At 39.3% G+C, this 15,506-nt stretch overlaps 1 protein-coding gene and 1 pseudogene across 11 annotated transcripts in view; one reads left to right on the top strand and one right to left on the bottom strand.

Annotated features, from left to right (window-relative positions):
- The window catches only part of APTX (aprataxin), a 117,351-nt gene that overhangs the window by 59,544 nt on the left and 42,301 nt on the right, over positions 1-15,506 (bottom strand). Inside the window, exon 10 of one of the 11 annotated variants that reach the window (XM_016130232.2) lies at positions 4,226-4,244. The exons of the other annotated variants lie outside the window; for them this stretch is intronic. The gene's annotated coding sequence lies outside the window, so the exon portion shown is untranslated. Of the gene's footprint in view, positions 1-4,225; positions 4,245-15,506 lie in introns of those variants that run through there. 11 annotated transcript variants of the gene reach the window in all.
- On the top strand, positions 9,471-9,589 carry LOC118600997 (annotated as a pseudogene).

Raw genomic sequence — 15,506 nt, 5'->3', positions numbered from 1 at the left:
TGGGACCTCTTAAACTGCATAAGCACATAACCCAATTCCTTATAATAAGTCATATTTCATTTATTTGTTTATATAAAAATCCTATGAGTTCTGTTTCTCTGGAGGACCCCGACTAATACAATCACCAAGTGGCTATTTGAAAATATTTCTATATTAATCCCCAGTAAAACCTTGTCTACTATGTTAAGTGCTCCATTGAAATGGTGACAGACACAACTTGAATATGCTGCTGATGCCCCAAAGTATATCATTTCCCTGAGTTCCATACTCTTGGATCCAACTATCCACTTCAATTGTCAACTGAGTTATCTCAAAAGAAAAGCAAATCGAACATGCCCAAAATGGAACTCCTGATTTTGTTCCCCAAACCTGCTTGTATCCAATCTTTACTACCTCAATAAATGGACAAAAGTCTAGAGCAATCTCAATTCCTCTCTTTCTCTCATTCCCTTCACATAATGAGCAAATCTTGTTGATTCTGTTTCAACCTGAACACTTAACATCACCCCTACCAGCTTTGTCCTGGACTAAAGCCTTTCACTTCTCACCCAGACCTTTGCGATAACCTCCTAACTGGTCTCCCTGCTCCCACTCTTGCCTCCTGCACACTATTCCCTGTATAGTAGCTACTGGGAATTAGAATCAGACATTTTAAAAGATGATAAGACTTTGCTGCTCAAAACTTCCAACAGCTCCCCAATGACACTTAGGGAAATAATCAAAATCTCTACAAAACCATAGGTGGCTACCTTCTCTAGGTGCATCTCCTACTAGTCCCCTGCCACTCATCCCCACCACTGCTGTATCCCCTACACCCTGTATTTGAGAAACTGGATGCTTCTCAAATATATCAAGTTTTCTCCTGCCTCTGGGCCTCCGAACTTGCTGTATCCTCTCTGAAACGCTCGTTGCACGGCTCACTCCCTCTCATCATCCAGGTGCCAGCCCTGCTGTCCCCTCCTCAGAGAGACCTTCCTGCTGCCTCGCCAGCGCTCTCTGTCCCATGAATCCATTTATTTGCCTTGGAACACTCATGACTACCTGATGTTTCTTTATTTATTTCTCTGTTGACTCTCTCACCCTACTAAAACTACAAACCTCATGAGGACAGAAAATTTTTCATTAAACCTTCATGGTGTTTGACACATAGTATATATACAATAAATAAATGAAGGGACCAGTTCTACTTAGCAGTTAATGCCAAAAAAAAAATTCAGTGTTAGCAAACTGATACATATCCTCTTACAAGACATGGAAACTATATAATTCATCATGTTTCCCTTTTTTCTTAACTTCCAGGAAGCTCAATTCTAAATTTTGTACTCAAGCCCAACAACTTACCTTAAACAGAATTTCCTTTTTAGTTATCAATTACATGGCTCTTGATCTTTTATTATTATAACATGCTATAGAGCTATCTCTCATTGTAAACCACCTCAATTCCTTGATGTAGGTAGACTATAAAATTAATATATGTTTGTTTTCTGTTCTTTTATTGATATGGATGTTAATATTCTCTAACATGACAAACTTCTTGAAAGCAAGGCTATATATCATGGTCACTTATATTTCCTCAAGTACGTATCAAGGGGCAGAACTTGTATTTCCTCAATAACATTCTTAAAATACTGATTTATTCATTGATTAATTGATCAAAAGCATAACCACATATGGTTACAAGTTGAATAAGTAGGGTCTAGAGAAAGTTGTTATCTTCCTTTCAAACAGTGGACAAAAATTTGTTAGAAGTGAGAGAATAGGAGTTATCTGCATAAAAAAGAGAACTTGACTTGGTGAGCTAAACAGAGAGGACATTGCAGGCATAACTAAGCCTGACACAAGCTTAGTGGCAGAAAACCTAGAAAGGATGAAACATTCTCCAAGAAAATGCTCCTGGAAAAACTGATGGAGAGAAAGCGAAATGAGGAGGGAAAAGTAGTTTGAGGATGCCTGGAGAGGGGCCTGAAGAAAGGTGAAGCTGTTGATCCAGATCTTGCTGGAGAGATAATGAAGAACACTTGGAAGAGTAGATGGGGTAGAAGAGAGGTGGAATACATGTGGGGTCTAAAGAGAAGGCTTTGTCATGAACACTGACTGAGGACTGCCTGGAAGTGGGGATGCTAAAGACATCCCTTTATCTGTGAGGTCTAGAATAAGGTCAGAGAAAAAAGATGGGAGAAAAGAAATAGAGAAAGAAGTTAAGTTCTGATAAAAACTAAGCATGAACTAAGCATGACTGCCTCATCGTTAACTCTTGACATTCAGCAAAAAGCCAGCAGCGATCTGAGAGACCAGCACTAACCATGAAGACCAGTGGCAGAAGCGATGCTGGCATCGTGGGTGCAGCAGCTGTCCCCACTGGCATCTTTACAGCTGGTTGTGCACGCCACATCTTCACCAAGCTCTTTCGCAGTGGCTACAGTACTCAACAAGTGCAGGGTTCTGAGCTTCTCTGGTGGTTCCCCACCCAACCACCACAAGCCCCTTGAACTCACAATTTGCATTCCTCATACCAGGAGAGGGTGTCAAGATTCTCCTCATTAAATGGGATGGATGAGCAAAAACAAATGATCAAGCAGACACTCTGCACCCACAGCCTGTTTCAGCATCCAGAGCCTTCCAACAGACACTTTGCTCAGACATTAATGTCTACGTAGGGGATCAGAAATAGCAGGGACAAAATGTGAAGTTTCATCTGGAAACTGTGCCAAATAACTGCATGTTAGTCAGAGTGACTTATATAAATGTGCCAGTGTTTTTGTGGGGGGTTTAATGCTCTCAGAGTACAGTTCTGCATTGCTGAGACACCTATTCCAGAGCAGTAAACAGATGGTAGAGCCGGTTTTAACAGGTGAAGGAAAGCACTTTTGCCCTAGCATTCGACCAGTCCTAGACCTACAGACATCTTCAAAACCCCTAGTGAGCCTTCCTTAAATGATGTATTATTAAACCCATCCAGAGATCAGGCAACACTGATACAAGAGCTGAGAGATCACTCTTAAATCCAAGTGGTATAAGCAGGCCAAGTGGAATAAATTCACAATAAATCTTGAAAGATTTGCATCATGCTTAGATGTGACGGTATTGTCCTTCCCACCAAGTCAAACTTTCTTTTTTACCCACTAACATCTTCCACTCCCCTCTTCCCTATACCTATTGAGGCACAGCCATATCCATACAAGACCCCTTGCATCATCGAAGTCCACGTTCGTTGTATATTTACTATATTTCAAGCCCTATGTTTACATCACCATCTCATATAAGTCTCCCAACAGCCCTGTGAGATATGTACCACTATTACCCCATTTCACAGATGAGGAAACTCATCGAGGTTAAGCCCTCGCTCATTTGGTAGAGCCAGCACTTAGACCCAAGTGTTCTGACACAAGACCTCCCATTCTTAGCTCCTAAGCTATACTGTCTCCCAGATGACGACACAGGGCCAATGGGGAGAGATGCCAAAATTAGGCATATCATCCCATACAAACTCCTCCGAAGAGAAAGCAATGTTTGCATCCAACAAGAGGAAATAGACTTACAAGTCAGGAACAGAGGAGATGGGTCCTCTTGAAGCTCCAAGTATATAATAACTCTGAATACAAGTGGCTTTGTTTACTAAATTAAACTATAATGTCAGCCAAAATTACAGTAATGCAAAAACTCTTTTACTTTAATCTAGTTTGTAATAAGTGAAGTGTCATCCTAAAAATGAACAAATATTTAGGCTTAAGAAAACACCTTCCAAATAATTCTGGATCTCAATGCAGAGATACTCTCAAAACAAAAACTCCAAGGTCTCCGTTTCTGCTTCCTGCAGAATACCACACACACACACACACACACACATCCCACATATTCATCACGCACACACAAACACACACATACTACCCACACAATGCATTTATACCACAGGCAAACACACAAACACCACACACATAACGCACACCACAAATGTAACTCACATGCACACACACTCCACACACACACCACAGCACACACATATTCATTACCAAGAAATACACCATAAGTACAAAACAGACACCACACATCCACCACAGATACACACATGTAACACAAGACACCCGTGCCACACACACACGCACACACAGCACACACACACTAACACTAAAGCAGCACGTGCTATCTGCACTGTGACCCCTCCCTGTACCCATTTATGGTGTAATTGTACCTTTTATTTTCCATTTGAAGAGTACAGCTCTGTGGGGCATTAGACGCGAGAATGTCTAAATTAAATGACAATTTTAGTTAATTTTTACAGTCAAAATGCAGTTTACATTAGCCAAAAAAAAAAAAACTATGGGGGTTTCAAAAATCATACTCTTAAGCTTACTAAATCACTGCAATTTCAAAACCTTGAATCTGCTATTAGGGAGAAAAAAGAAAATCTACTTTGCAATCTGGCACATTCTCATGATGCGTTTCTTACTGTGACTCATGCCATAGATGCCTTGTACAAATGTAAAAGAAAATAACCAACTGATACGTGAAAAGAATTTCAATGATGGGAGAGAAGCTATTTGGGTGAATCGAGCCCTTCCCATCCTTCACCGACTTGGGGGTCCTCAGAATGCCCATGTCATGCTGAAAAAGAGAATATTCTCATAGAGTTGGGAAGAGCTTCATAGGACACCAGTGGGGGAAAAAAGAGACAATTTTGCCTCTTGCTCTGACCAACACTCTCTATGTCCATTGAAAATCACTCTCTTAAACCTAACACCCTACCCTCTAGTTCTTGTATTCCCCTAATTTAAAACCTTATGGCTAAATGAGAGTGGCCTCAACTGCTTTCAGTCTTAGAGCTGGGAGGGTGAATGAAAGAGAAGGCAAAGAAGGAAGCCAAAGAAGTTAATTAATGAGAGATTAGACTGAGTGAGTTTCTCAAAGTAGGAAGGGAGGTAGAGAAAGCTCAGAAAAGTGGGTCATGCACATAACTCAGAAGTGTGTGCCTAATTCTCAACATAATGTGTGCCAAATAAGTTTATTAAATCCATTTCATACATTGCCTTAATGATTTTGTTTTACACTGCAATTTGGGGTTATCTAAGAGCACATAATTATCTCACCCTATTACTTACTGCATTGTGTTTAAGTTTCAAGGGGCAAAACTGCCAAGAATTATTTTTTTTAATCTACTACCATAGAAGAAATCAGGTGTAGGTTTTTATATAAATGTTGATTACAATGAGCCGTTAAGAAAGGTCTTAGGAATTTACTGTGAATCATTTACAAACTGAACAACATTTGAGCCATTCATTATGCCTCTTCATAAAAACCACTATTAATATAATATAATATATTTAAACAATATTTCATAAGTGTTAGAAGCAGTAAATTTTAAAAAGAGATTGTTGTGTGCTACAGAAAAGCAATTAACAGAACTTCTTTAGTATTGGGAAAATTCTTAACTTCTCCTTGGATATCAGGAGCTGGAGAACAGTTAGTTCAATCCAAGCAGATACATTTGTCTTGGAGATTTTTCTTGAACCTTCAAAATCTAGTTAACAAGCACTTTACTGATAAGTTGACAATTCTTAAAGAGGAAAATTGTAGTTCTGTTCTTAAAATTTTCTTTCTTTCTAAAAAAAGGATTTATGTGATTTTCTTCCATATCCTAGTTGACATAATTTGAAAATAACACATTTTCAAGGTAGAGATAATTCTCATGCTCTGTAATGCATTACAGAGCATTAAACTCAGGGAACAATTTCTTTCATTTAACAAAATTTACATAACCCTAAATAGAAAAACAAAAAATGAGAAATCAAACCCCTTATAAATATAAGTTTTAGGATCGAGACAAGAATATTCAATATTACAGCTACTATTTAACATTTCCTTGAATATTTTGTCAAATGGGCATAGGGAGAAGGCAATAAAAAGAAACAAGTATAAATATCAGAAAGGAGAAAGAATTATCATGTGTGAGTCTATCTATAAACTTCAAGATATCAACTGCCAAACTATCAAAACTAGTCAGAACATTCGCTAAGGGGTAGTTATGAAATAAATTACCCAAATTACTTACTAATTTTCCTATATATCAGCAATAAGCCAAAAATATGATAATATAAATCCTACTCCAGTAGCAATAGGATCTCTTTACACATAAGAATAATCACTAAGATAAACTTAAGAAATGTGGAGGATGCAGATTGGGAGAAAATTACAAACCTATGCTGGAAGATGTAAAGGAAAATTTAAATCAGTTTCCAGGAAAGTTCAAAAGTTGTACAACTGAAAGCCAGCCAGGCCCACTGATGCCCCATTCAAGGCCAAAACCAGTGACTGTGTGATGCCCAAACCTAGAGAACTGGGCTTCCTGCATGATTCTAGTCATCAGTCACTGGACCATGGAGAAGACACTATGCCACACCAGGTCCATTTTTAACCATGTTTTAATGGCAATGAGACGTCACACACACAAAAAAATACAAACAAGTGAGGTTAGACTATCTCCACAGATTGCCAGGTTTCCTGGGGTAGGGCTATGTTACTCAGTATTAGTGAAAGTAATGCTTATTACTGTAAAAATAAACCTCATTTTCTCAATAGCTGAACAGAATGAAAACAACTTTCTTATTTAAAAGTCCAAGAAGCCTGGGATAAGCAGAAAGGATAGAAACTAGGTTGATGAAGGCCTCATCATCTTGAACATATGATATGGCTTTTCAGGTTGCCCCAGACACCTACATCCTACCAGCAGATGGGCGAAGATGGAGGAGGATGTTGTATATGGGCCAGATCTTCACTTCCACTCACACTCACCTGGAGACAACTTAGCCTTATGGCCAATCCAACTGCAAGGGATCTTGGGAAATGGACTCACACTGCTTCTCCACCCCAACTAAAAGAATGGAACTGACAACTGGATTTACTCTAAAGGCAAAGAATAGGCTTCCCAATTATCTTCACATAACTGGAGTTTGCCCTTTAAACCTTTAGTTTTTAAATTTTACACATTTTGATGAAACTTTTCCTGAACTATGTAACGATTTTCCTATTTCAGCAGACTGGGCAATAATGACCCTTTTCCTATGGCTCAGGACCTTCATTATTATGAAGATGACCTCTTTTCCTGGGACTGCCTTCAGGAACTCTTAGAGAATCACTGAGCCTTCACCTCTATACTAAAAGCCTCCGGATCACTACCTTGTTTAAATTCTTGGGTCTTTTGAAACGTGTTTTCTGAATCCATCCTCAGAGTAGAACGGCACCTGTCACTTCTTGCAGCTGTCATCACACGGGCTTCTAGCAGCTCTTACCCCTTCTAATGTCTTGCTTCTACTGAGAGTTTATACTAAAATTGTACAGTGAAAGCAAACATTTGGCTCACTCCTGAATAAAGAGTGAGAATTTCTAACACCTGGATTTGTTAGAATTAACTGGTTATCCAAAATCCTTTTTAAATTTTTTCTTCCAAGTTTTAACTGCTTTCAGCAATTGCAAACAACCAATTACATTGGTTTAGGATCTGATCCTAGAAAAGAGAAGGAATTAAAACAAGGAAAGGAATCAGGAGTAGTTATCTCTAGGTGTAGGATTACTGAGAACTTTTACTTACAGTGTCATTTATTTATGTATTTGACTTTTATAAAAGTAGGGGGTTTTGTAGGCATAAAAAAGCATAAAGAGTATAAGCTCCTGAAATATACAGATGACAGATGAGCACTCCTCTACATACTTCCTGCTGCCACAAATGCCGGGATTCTTAAAAATGATTTTTACAGACCCAAAAAAACCCTAGAGTTTTGAACTCAGAGTCAACACCTTAGACAGGGCAAGTTCCAGAGAAGTGTTGACAACTTTCCCCTTGAAAGACATCTGCCTGGAAATTTGCTGGGGACCATATTAAGCAGTTTCAAGAACCCACCAAAGCCCTGCAAGTTTATAATAACTAGAGCCACACTCTAACCTATACTAGAATTATAATAAAAATATTCTTAGCTGGAAAAGAATTCTGGATAACTATATTGTGTCATATAGGCTTTTTAGAATCTACTTCACTTTTCTAATATGTTGACCATTTATTTTGGGAAAGCAACATCTATTTAGTAGATTTTTGCTCCTGGTATACAATAAAGAGATCCCACAAGACAACTTCTACCCAGCATTTTCTCTCCACTCTGCATGAAACTCTATAAAACAATGCACGAATATTAAGGCATGGACCCTAGAATACTTCAGTTTAAATGAAAATACATTCACTGGAAAACTAAGATATCAGTTAACTACTGCCACAAAAATGCTGCTTAACAGATCACCCCCAAACTAAGAAGCATGCAACAGGAAGTATTTATTCCCATGTTCATAAGTCTCCAGGTCTTCTGGGACAGCTCAGCCTCATGCTGTGGGTGTGTTAGTTAGCTAGGGCAGCTTTGCTCCACTTGTCCTTATTCTTCTGCTAACGGTGAAGAATCCAGGATGCGTTTATGGCTACGCAGCAGTACAGGAGGCAAGCTAAAACACACGAGCATATTTGAAGCCTTTGCTATGATTATATCCACTAATATCCCATTGACCAAAGGAAATCACATGACCTATCCCAACACCTGTGGGACTGAGAAATATACTCCATCCCTAGTGAAAGGAACTTAAAGTCACATGGCAAAGGGCGGGAACACACGGGTGGATTGAAGAATTGGGAACAATAATACAATCTTCCAAAAGTAACACGAACTCACTATTAACATTTTCTGTTTTCATACTTAACTGGTCTTGAAAGGGGGACACTAAGAAAATAAAACAGAAGGAAAGGAGGAAAGTGGGTTTTAGAAATGTGTAGCATTTTAGACATTGCCTAGGAGGGAGAAAGGGCTATGGGAGATGCCACAGTGGAGGTCCCTGGAAGAGAACATAATAAAGCAGAATACATTCATGAATGAAATTCACTAATGAAAGTTCGGAAATAAAAACAATATAAGATAGTAGGAAGACATAGACACATGAAGGATAAAAGAAAATCCCAAAGAAAGACAAATTTTAAGAAAACTGCGCAGAGGAATGAAACTGTTAGAGCATAATGCGTTTTTCCAATTGAAACTGGCATTTCTTATGTGGCCATCCTAGTCTATTACCTATAACTTATAATTTATAGCCTCAAAGAGGCTACAAACCCCTGTTCTTACAGAGAATCTCTCTGTAAGCATCCTCTATAAGAAAAAAAAATGTATATGTGTGTGTGCATTTGTGTGAGTGTATGTAGAATTTTTGTTCAAACCAGGGAGAGCAGAAACTTCCTAGAATTTGAACTTTTAACACAGGGACACAAAACTGAAAATGGTAAGAGCTTCACTCATCCTTCTGGTTGCCCTGACGAGGCTATCTCATGGTTACTACTTGCCAGGTCCTCAGTTGCTCTATATTCCTGATCCCTCTAAAGCCCCGTTCTTCCACATTTCCTTCAACCCTGTGAACTATCCTTTGATCCCACCAATTAATATGTTTTTTCGGTCTATGGCCATGCCACCCTGAACATGCCTGATCCTGTCTGATCTCAGAAGCTAAGCAGACCCGGGCCTGGTTAGTACTTGGATGGGAGACCACCTAGGAAGACCAGGGGCTGTAGGCATAAAATATATATATATACTTGGGAGGGGGGGCTAAATAAGTTAAATGAGAAAAATTAATTTGTTGCTTTCAATCCTTTCCCTTTTCTATCCTCCAGGGAGAGAGTGAGAGAGAGAACTAAAGATGCCTTAAAGCAAATAACAAAGCATGCCATCACTCGAGAATCTAGTATCTAAAATTATTTCATGAAAATTATTGTTACTATGGTAACTTTTCAGTGTGCATTTAGTGACTTTATAATACAGTAACACTTTAATGTACACCGAACTGTATTAGCTTATTTGTCCTTGATTCCTTTTTAAATATAGATTGCTTTTCTCATAAAAGTTATCAGTTTCTAGTTCAAAATGGCTGACTAAATCGACTTTTCCCTCTAAAATTCCTATTGCAATGCCACTATAAAGGAAAACCCTCCATGTTTTCCTTCTACCACCCCCATTTCTACACACACACACACACACACACACACACACACACACACATTTACTTTTCCTTACTTATTGTTGCCTTCTGGAGATGTCTAATTTTTATATGTACTAAAATCTCTCACTGTATTTTACTTATCTCACCAGTCAATAAAAATTAAGATTAAAGAATAATACAACAATGAATTTAGATGCAAGAGGTAAAGTAATGCCTTTGTTAAACACCAAATGAATCGGAAAAACATTATACAAATTCTGTCAATAGAACTGTCTACAACAAAATACATTGCGGATTAAATTGCAATTTTTCTTCAGAAAAATCCTTTTTCTGTTGATGTCAAATTAAATACCTCAAGCACAAGAATTATATATCAGATCATTTGCCTCTTCCCTGTCTACATGTCGTAATTATTTCCCTTGACTCATTTTTAATGCTGGCTTTTGTATGGTTGAAAATAACTGTGCAATCAGGTAATTCTGTTAAAAAGACAAAAATTAGGTTTTTCTCTCAAGAAACAGAAGCAATATGAATACAGTGATGAGAAACTGAAAAGCAATTCAAAAACACTTTTGATTATAATACAAAGTCCTATCAGGCTAACCTACAAATGTGATTATGAGCAAAGAACCTGCCTGCATTTATTTTCAAAGGTCCTTTGCTTGTCTTTTTGAAAACTCCTCTTCAGGTTTTAAATAAAAGAATATATAATATGAAAAAACACAATTATGTGTATATAGAGTAGCCCCATCCATAAAGAAATGGACCACAGAAGGAGAGAGGATGCCCTGTTGATCATCTTTGTTATTAGTCCCATTGGTTTAAAATCTCATAGGATTTGTGAGGATGGAACACGCGGAAAACAGGAAAGGACTCAGAGTGTGGATGCTATGATAGGACAGGTGTTTGTAATTATACAAATTGTTTAGTTTCCATATGGGCACAACAAATGAGCTGGGATTTTAATGTGCCCCTAGCCAAATGACTGGGAGTTTTAATCTTGAAATTGGCTGTTGCTTCAGACACCTGGGAAGTGAATTCACCTAAAATCTTCACTTGCCAGATTATTTTTCCACTTTAGAAACATAAGTTTATTAATCAATATGGAAACTACCATTGCAAGCTCTTATCTTTGGAGGAGAAGGTAAGTTATTTCCTTTCTCAAAATTCTTTTGAATTAAAAGTGATTTGTTTTCAGGAATGTAAAGTACAGCATGGGGAATATAGTCAATAATATTGCAATAGCTATCTATGATGTCGGGTGGGTACTAGACTTATTGGGGGAATCACTTCATAAGTTATATAAATGTCTAACCACTATTCTGTATAAGTGAAACTAATATAATATTGGATGTCAACTGTAATTAAAAAACTAAAAAATATAAAAAATTTAAATTTAAAAAAGTGACTTGTTTTGTTAAGGATGCCTTGTTTGGTCCTAAGCATATTTGGTATCTAACAAATGAATATTTTCTTAAGCCTGCTCATTGTTGTGCAGTTCCTTATCAAAAAAGAAACCAAGAATGCAGATGAATAGATTAAACCACTTCCACAAGAATGTTTCCTTTGAAAACAACTGTTTGCCATAATTATCATAGTGACCATCTGCCAAGTGCTTTACTCTCATTATTTCATTCAATTGTCACAGTGATCCTACAAGGTGACCTATTACAGTTTCTCTGTTTTACTGGTGAGAGAGCCAAGGATCAGAGAAGTTAAACAACTTGTCATGTGTCCTACAGCTGCTAAGCCATGGATCTGGGATTCAAATCCAGACACTCCAAATCTTCTAGTGTGGCCGTCATCTAAGCCCTAAATTATAGGATGTGGGTCACTTCAGTTAGTATGACTAAGAAAAATCAATATTGGTCACTGAGGATACAATAGACACAGGTATTCTACCACAAGGCGACAAAAATAGAACAACAACAAATACACTTTTAGACTAGCGGCCCTGAGGCCCCAAGGAAATTATGGGGCCCCTTTTCACAGTCCAGCCTCTGGGCATCCAAGCACAGACCGGTTGCCTGGATGAGCTGCATTCACTGACCACAATCCAGCACGATGCCCTCACCCGGGCGGAGTAGCAGCCAACGATCCTAGTCCAGATCATGTTAGGCCTGGATCCAGTGATAAGCAGCACCTGCAGGGAGGGCCCAAGCCTCCCACAACCCCAAACCCCAGGTAGGACCCCACACCAGGAGCCCGTGCCCCAGCTCTGTCCCTGGTACAAAGTCCAGGCAAGGTTCAGACAAGCTCACCACCATGGAGGGTATCTCGAAGTCTCCCGCAGAACCTGGTGGAAGACCTGGGGCTACCTTCCTCTCTTCCTGGCCTTCTGGGACCCAGGACTCCCTCTAAGTCACCATCTTCCCTGTCCCCCACCTCCTCCTCATAGAGCCCTGATGGGCAGCCTCCCGTACCACCAACAAGCCAAGGAACCCACTCCAGGGGCACTGTCATGGTAAGAATTCCAGCAGTGGCTCCTACAGCTTCTTCCCCCCAACTCAGCACAGAAACCCAGCTAGGTTTGCCCAGGATGAGAGGGGAGAGAGGAGGCAGGCAAGAGCTCACCAACCTCCTCTCCTTGGGGACTGAGGAAAGAAATCCATCATCCAAATAGCGTGCCGCAGCCTTCAGTCAATCTCTCCAGCTCAGCCAGGCTTAGCCATTCTCAACTTGTCGCCTAATATACTTTGACTGCAATTCAAGGCTCATGTTAGGTATGGATACCTAAGAGAAGGTACCTGGATGTGAGGAAAGAGTTCTATTCCTGATTGCCCTGTCCTCCACTCCCTACTGTGGTCTGTGACATAAGCACTCTGAGTTGTAAATTCCTCAAGCAAAGTGAAACTACAGCTACCCACTTTATGACACTGTAGCCAAGGTGGATGTCTGGCACAAAGGGAGCCTCGGTGTTGCTCATTGGTGCCTTTGTACCCAAGGAGACCATATTTCCCAGGCCCCACCAGGGGGAACAAATCTTATCTTGAAGGGACCAGTTTCTATTTTTCGTGGCAAATCTATCAAAGAAAATTACTTTTGTCTCCAGAGACCTCCCTGTCCTAGCTGCTCACGCGTATGTCTGGGCAGTCGAATGCTCTCTGTGCCTATCTCCTTTCATGGATGAGTTCCTATCTCTTCGTCAAAAAATAGACACCATCCTCGTGTGTTCCTCCCACCACCAGTAGTGGTAAAACCAACTCTGCCTTTACAGAATGCTGTGCTCAGCAGGTTAGCCTGACTTCTGGAAAGGCAAACTGGAATTTTAAAAAGATGAAAAGATTCCTTCCTGGAGGATTTGGGGGTGTTTTGGAGAATGCCTCTAGGTAGACCATACACTATGATAAGTTCTTTCCAAACTGTGACAATTCAATCGTGCCTTCTACAAAGGACTGACTCTTCACACTTAACATTGATGGTGGCTGCCCTTACACATTTTTCCCCAAATTTTAAAGTGAGTTTGGGATTATGATGTGAAGGCAAATGCACGGTTTCCTGAACACTGCTCCCATTCCGTGGTGTCTGTGAACTGGCAGACAGGCACAGACAGGAGGTGAGCGGCCTCTGCCGACGGTTACACTAGAGTTAGAAACAGTTTGGCACACCCAGCCCAGGAAAGGCAATGGCTGCCGTAACCCCAACTCCCCCTCCAGCCGTCAGAGGAAGAAAAACAAGCTGAGGAGGAGTGGAGGAAAGAGATGATTACTTCATATTAAAAAATTTCCCCATTAGGTAATACTTTAATCCTTTAGCTAAACAGTCACATGCAAAAAAATGAATCTAGACACAGACTTACACCTCTTACGAAAGTTAAATCTAAATGGATCATAGATCTAAATGTAAATTACAAAACTACAAAACTCCTAGAAGATAAAATAGGAGAAAATTTAGGAGGCCTTGGGTTTGGAGATGACTTTACAATACCAAAAGCATGACCCATGGAGGGAGGGGATAATAAATTGTACATTAAAAGAAAATTGGGTACAATTAAAGTTTTTTGTTGTACAAATAGAATTGAAATACCAGTTCCTAACTGAAGGAGATAACATTGAGGTTTAAAATCATATAAAAGACTAATAGCAGGTCCTTGCCTGGGTCGTATTATTTCATTGCTATAGTCAGGTAAGGAGAAAGGCTATTCATTTATAAGAAAACAGGAAGAAAAAATATTTGTGAAACATACAAGGAACGAAGCCTTACCCTAGGGATAAACACACCACTTCATTTTAGCACCTTAAATATATGCCTTATCTGATGGACACAAGGAAAACCGATGGTTCAGGTCTTGGAATCAGAATAAATATCTCCTTGTTATTGACAGCCAATACAGTCTCCATAAGCCTCAAGTCTAACCCAGCAATTCAATTCATAATCGTAAATATTTTCATTAAAATTTCAATTAGTAAAAAGATATTTTACCAGTAAAATATATTAACTCAGTATGTGACTCAAAAAAATTAGAAAAAATAAAGCAAGAACAAATAGATAAAAGCAAAAACAAAAGAATTATAAAGACGATCATGAAGGTAACTAACAAATACAAGAAAAATAATATAAGCAAGCATCTAGCAGTTGTAATCTAGAGAAAAAATACAAGATATGAAAAATGGAAAACAGAAATTAAAATTCCCCCTCCACCCCCGAAAATGAAGTATCTAATATTTGCTTACATCACTCAAAAACCATTAAAGGGGATCCAGGTCATATCGAGGGAGAGCAACCCTTCTCCAAATCCCCTTCCCTTCTTCCCTAGTTCTCCTGACCACTCCAAAGCTCTCACTTCCCAGATGTCTTCCCCACATGTTCACCTCATGTATCTTTTTCATCTTTCTCCTCCCTCCCTCTTCATTATGCAGATTGTTTTAACTTTTCTGACTTTTTTGTTGCCTTTCCACTTCTCCTATTACTTGAATTCTCTACCACAAAGAATCCTGAGAACTGATCCAACAAGCCCAAACCCTACCCATAGACTTCAGTTCCCAATTGCTCCCCCTCCCCTCCTGATACTTTACGTCAGGCCACAAAGCAATCACACATGAACTGATCTATAAACCTTATTCCCCAATCCCCACCCCATCAAAAATGTTTCCTGGAGTCCAAGTCAACACTGAAAGAGCGGCCCTCAGAAACCCAGAGGGTGCATTTTCACAACTCAAAGATAATTCAATATTAAAACTTATTATAACATGCCACAGCAACATAACACACAAGAGAAATCATGGGACCTCCATAGCTGCTTAAAGACACTTACAAAAACAAATAGGAAGTTGCTGTGGACAACAATTTTGAACAAGATAATAGCTGGTGTCTCTGTGAAAGAGACAGATATTGAGGTCGGGGGCAAATAGAAAATTTACTTTTCTGGATCTAGTGATAAGGAAATCAGATCCAGAACATGAATAACCTTTATTTGTGTCATCCTCAGGCCCAATTGAACCTGTTAGAGGCCTGGAGTTTGGCTTTGCAGGATGTCTTTCTGTCTATAGCGGGCT

The sequence above is a fragment of the Rousettus aegyptiacus genome, unplaced genomic scaffold, assembly GCF_014176215.1.
Source record: "Rousettus aegyptiacus isolate mRouAeg1 unplaced genomic scaffold, mRouAeg1.p scaffold_m13_p_3, whole genome shotgun sequence".
NCBI classification, from domain to species: Eukaryota; Metazoa; Chordata; class Mammalia; order Chiroptera; family Pteropodidae; genus Rousettus; species Rousettus aegyptiacus.
The sequence above is the reverse complement of the archived record's forward strand: the minus strand, read 5'-3'. Positions and strand labels throughout refer to the sequence as shown.